This window comes from Parasteatoda tepidariorum, chromosome 1, assembly GCF_043381705.1.
Source record: "Parasteatoda tepidariorum isolate YZ-2023 chromosome 1, CAS_Ptep_4.0, whole genome shotgun sequence".
Lineage (NCBI taxonomy): Eukaryota > Metazoa > Arthropoda > Arachnida > Araneae > Theridiidae > Parasteatoda > Parasteatoda tepidariorum.
This window is the reverse complement of record NC_092204.1, coordinates 2,547,423-2,553,578: the sequence shown is the minus strand read 5'-3', so window position 1 is coordinate 2,553,578 and position 6,156 is coordinate 2,547,423.

Below are 6,156 nucleotides of genomic sequence, written 5' to 3'. Positions count from 1 at the left end.
AACTTCAATAAAAACTGCTTAAGATATGAATATTTAAAGTAGTAGTTCTTTTATACAGCGCATGCACAGAAATTTAAAAAAAACACAGAATTTTGTAGTGAATTGTATTTAGCAACTAATGAAAACATTCCAATTTGAATATCTTTAAAATTAAAAAAGTTTAAAGCAATTTTCTAAGTAGTTTATGTACTTTTTAAAATAAAGCTCAAAACGATAAGGGTTTTTCCACAAGCTTCTTTGTATTATGAAACAAGATTTGTTAAAACTGACACCGGCAAAAACAGCCGAGACTACAAAAGGAAATTTGTGAAAACCCCTAATCCTTTTGTGATTTCTTTTGAGAAGTACAAAAATTACTTAGAAAATTGCTTGAAACGTTTTAAATTTTTAAGATATTGAAATACTCTTTTTCTTAGTAGCTAAATCCAATTCCTTACAAAATTATGAAGAAAAAAAAATGTTTCATTTTTTCTGCACTTGCACAGCATAAAAAAATTACTTTTTAATACTCATATTTCATGCAGTTTTTGTCAAACTTATTTCAAATTTTAAAACTATAATTTTATAATTAATTTTAAAAAGTTCCAAAAATTTTGCTTAATTTTATCGATTAATTTTAAAGTGAAAAACATAAAACAGAAACATATATTTTTTATAAAAATGTCCATATTTCCAGAAATATTTAAGCTAAGTTTACAAACTTTTGTGTTGCTATTTCAAATAACAATCAAAGTAATTGATACAAGTAACAAGCTTATTTCTTGATTATCTGTCATAGGGTGCTTAAAAATACTTTGTTTTTTTTTTGTAATTTATTGTCCCTCAAATTTCTGGAAGCATTAAAATTTATTGCTAAGTAAGAAAAATCGCACGAACTAAACGCTTTTAAACTTAATAAATCATTTTCTAAGCATTTATTGAGAAATTTTAAAAAATATCAAAAACTGAAAGTGTCTTTACCATTATTTTAGGTTAGTACATATACATTAACAAACTAAATCTAATTACTTTTTTAAATCTAAGAAAATATTTAAAAAAAAGGGATTTCATTTATTTTCACATTGAGGTTAATAAAAACATTTACAACAGGAAATGCCTAATTATAACAAAACATCAGTTATCTTGATTAATATTATATGACATACTCTGTAATTTAATACCTCCGGCATGTTGAAAGATTTCATTGAAAACCAATTTAATCTTTATTATGGTTTTCTATAATCAGCTATATCACTGATTCATAACTTCTGAAGCATGATGTGTTCTATTTGTAATTCATGTCAAAATAAAAAGCAATGTGGATAATGTAAATACAAATCACAATGAATTCCTAAATTTGCTAGAATAAAAATCATGATGTGTAATTTGAAAACAATGTGAATGCAAAGCACATCGTATAATTCATAAATTGAAGGAATAAGACTAACTCTGGTTATTAGTAACTTACATGAACAGATGAGTTGTTTTTAAATATATAGAGAAATTACAAAGAAGATAGATTGGTAGAAATAAAATGAGTTCTCTTCTGTTATCAGCTGAATGAAAATGTTATGGTGATGGGAGGACAGAACAAAATAATCCTTCTATTTGATAAGCTAAAAATCTCTCTACATTTAAATAAATATAAATGATTTAGCTCTCTGATTAAACTAATTCAAGAAAATTCATATTGAGGGTAAACCATATACTAGTTATGCTAACTTACGAAAATGGAAAAAAGGAATATTCTGCTAATTTTTCAAAATTACTTAAATGAGTTTGAACCTCCCCCCCCCAAAAAAAAAGAAATGAATAAATAAAGTAAATATTAAGATTAGTTGTTCGTTAAATATTTTGAAATTTTTTTTAAAAAAGGCAAAGATTATTTAGTTTTCAGACAAAAGAGTACATACATGGCTGCAAGAAATTATAATTTTTATGTGATTAGTTTTGTGATAAGTTTTGATTGTGATATGATTTGATATGACATGATTTTTTATGATCAAGATAAATCTTTCTTTAGAAAATAACAATTAAATTAAATTTAATAACTATAAGACCAATTTGAAATTTTTAAAAAGGAAGAAAAATGTAATGCATATCTTCAGACATATGATTACGTGACTTTAAATACTCTTTATTAGATTGCTCAGAGATTTTCTTAACTAAATTAAATGGCACAGAAAAAAAATTCAACTGAAACAAGTGATTCTAAAATTAGGGAGTGGAGTACTGCAAATAAATTAAATGTCACATGACTTTCAGTCGCAAATTTTTTTTAACATGAAACAAATTGATTAAGAAACCAGAATTTGACAAGAAAGTTTCTGCAAAATTATTTCGTTAATGAACATAGAACATTGAAAAAACTTCTCAATCATAGAGCCTTTGGGTATTGAAATTCTTGCATTACTTTCTAATTGAGTAACATTTGGTAGAATAAAGTTTGGAAAAGCCAATGGGCACTCGATTGAAATTTTAGCAAATGTAACTATAAAAACAGAGAGTTTGGCTTTAAGAAGAGAATTATTTTGGGGGTTATTGTTCCCTCTCTCAAAAATTTGTGAACTGAAAGATACATAAGAAAAAGAGCTTTGATCTCTATTTCTCAAAATTTTTAATTATATTATTAGCAGTTTTAAAAAAGAAAGTTATACATACAATCTGTAGAGCACTCACGTAATCAGCATCACTTAACCAAAGTGCACATTCAAAGTTAGCTTCAATGTCATCAATAAAGGGAAGAAATTCTCTTTCAAAAAAAATTAAAGATTCTGCAGAAATAGATGTCTTATCAAACACCTCCTAAAACAATACAACACAAGATTAGAAAACACCAGTAATTGAATTAAGGCAATAATTATTAAATACAGTCATTACTGCGACTAATACATCGATTTCATAGACACAATGTTACTTTAACGTGTGTTAGAAAATCTGAATTGAACTGTATGAAATTTTTGTTTCATTTTTATAAAAAAATCACATCAAATATAGTTGTTAAAAATTTTTGCTGTTTCAAGCATTTGGTTTAAAATTAAGGAAAACATGTAAGTGCTCAGTAGTAGTAAAAATCATATTTTCAAATACAACTAAAATATCACATGTTTTCATATAAACGCAACATTTTGGTACACTTTCAATATGAAAGCTAACCTTAATTTTGATAAATATTGAATTGTTCATTCCAATATAACATGAAATCTTTGTTTAATTTTATGTAAGAAAATCACATCAAAAACAGGAGTTAAGCATTTTTGCTCTTTCAAAACAAACATTTCTTCATAGGCGAAAATTCAATGGATAGCAAAAGTTTCATGGGAGTCCACCTATTCTTTTGAGGTTAGTGCTCAAAGAACAGAGAGCATCTTGAATTCCACATGAAAGTACGAAAGAACTATCATTTCTTAACCTAGACGTAATCTATGGTAAAAAGGATGGTGGAATATCAGTTACTCTTAATTATTAAAAATTAAAAATGTGTAACGCATTATTATGTGGAGTTTTCTGCTAGCAATACATTAACAACATTAGTACATTTCTTTCATGTTTCATATATTTCTTGTTCAAAAATTGTACTTAATCTTTTTAAAAAGTGTTGTAATGAATAACTTATTTTGGAGATAAATCATGTATTCTTCTTGACTTTATTTTTGTTCAGATTTAAGAGCTTTCTGAACATATGTTATGTAGCGGAAATATATTATTATCAGCATAATATCACATGCTTAGTAGATAAATTAAAAATTTAGAATGGAGTAGATAGAATAATAATATTTTTGTCAAAATAAATTCTGCATTTATGAGTACTTAATTCTATATATTTACGATGCAGCGACTTATCGTATCTCAAAGTCCTCCATGTTCCCATAACATACCTCTGGGGGTACTGATCCAGGAGTTTCCTTGTCTTCCGGATTGGTTCAAAACGACAAGGCTGCGGTTTTGATTTTACATTAATTTTCAAAAAGTTTGCGATTCATAGAAAATGTTTTATTTCATTTTTTACAAAGATTATACAGTGCGCGAAATAAAAAAGGAGCTACTTAAAAACACTAATATTCAATCTTAATGGTTCCAGAATCTAGCTTTAAACATGTTAACAAATAAGTGCGAACCGTGGTGGGAATAGAGCGCTCCTTTCCCCAACTTGCACTGAGCGGATGTAAAATATCCTCCGTGGTAGGCAGGTCATTGATTAAAGTCTTCTTGCCGTCAGACTAACCATGGGAAATTTTCGTGCTTTTCATCGGCATGTAACGCAAATGGGAGCTAGTTTCATCAAAAAAAGTCTTCCACAAGGGTTGAATTCTCCTAATACGTACTTGATTGCACAGTCTTCTGGATTGGGTCAAAAATTTTCAGGCTACAGAATTGAATATCGTTAGTCGTAAATTCAAAATCGGGTCGACTGTTCAATGATGGATACAAAATAAAGCTATTAAGTACGGAAAATATTTTGAAGTCACAAACTCGGGCCTAAAAAGGCATTTCTCATTACTAAGCCATCATAGTTTTTCGAACGATTCGCTTTTCGTGACTCTAAAAAAATATTGGGTTACTGTAAATTGGAAGTTATAATCCCACTAGTTCAATCTGGTGCGCGGTTGAACATTAAGATCCCTTAATAATAATTTCTCTTTTTGCATATTTGTAATTTAAGGGAAATTGTTTTTCCTAGCAATTATGAAAGTTGCTTATCGATCTATAATTTGAAGCTGAAAAAAGTTTTTACAATTATTATTTTTAAATTATAAATTTAAAAATGGTAGCAAAATTTAAAATCATACTCATTTTTTTTATCATTTATATAAATACTACAACTTTAAATGACATATTTAACATTGTATTTATATAAATGATAAAGAAATGAGATTAAAAATTATGAATTCTTAAGAATCAGATTAAAACTTAAAAATTTAATTTTTTTTAAAGTTTCTTTACTTAAAAACTGTGTTTTCATTCTTATTTTCTACTCGCACTTTCATTCTGTGACATTTAAAATTTTTAGTCTATCATTAAATTAAATGGTACTGAAATTTTTTTTTTTACATTTAATTATTTTTGACTAAATGTGTTTCATAATAAGGAGCGTTTGATTTGCTTAACTATGTGCAGAGTAAACTGATGAAGCAAAAATTGGAAATTAACATTAAAGTGTAGACAATTTTGGTCACTTTTCTGAGGCCATATTTTAAACTAGAGAGGCCATATTTTAAAGATGGCGGTTATCACTATAATTTAAGGATTAAGATTCAAAATATAATCACAAAAAGCTATGTTTATTCAGAGGAAGTTTTTCTGTTTGATTCTGCAACTTTTTACTTACTTAGCATTATTACGTCACACCAGAGCTGCACAATGGGCTGTTGGCAACGGTGTGGGGAACATACCTGAGAATGATCCGAAGACATGCCATCGCAACTTTGATCCTCTGCAGAGGGGATGGCTCCCCTGTTTTGGTAGTCGTATGTTAGTAATTATTCAGAAATAACGTACATAAAATATGAATGCATAACTAAATTCCTTAAATATGAATTGCTTTAAATTTGCTCATCCAGGCATATTTACATTAAAAAGGGAAAATTTTCTAAATTTATTTACTTTTTAAACTATGGCTAGATAGTGTCACAAATTCTTTTAAATTTTTAAAATATCCTTTTATCATGTGCTATGCTTATAGCCAGTTTCGCATAACTAAACTAACCGAATCATCCGCAATAAATATTGTTTAGTGTTGAAATTTTTATTTGAAATAATGCTTTTGACACTTAATATGTATCAAAACGGCATAAAATATTTAAGAAATGAGCCTATTAATTTTAAATCATTGCATAGGTGTCAAAATTTCTAAAAATATATGCGAATGAAGAAAAATATTTATTAAACATGTTTAAATTTTTTTTTATTTTGCTCGTGTCACCCGCACCTTAGATCATTAGCACAGTTGTCGCTAAAATGGATAGTGACGCAAATATGATATGCGAAGGGATAGGAATATTCTTTTTGGCCTACTTTTTTAGTATTTTTGTAGTAGTAGACACACTACAGTGACATACTAGAAAGAATGCATGAATTTTGTACTACAGTATATGCTTTCATAGTTTAATCAAATACTTATTCTGTTCCTATATTTTGATTTCCCCCCCCCCCATACAAATATTAAAAAAAAACAAC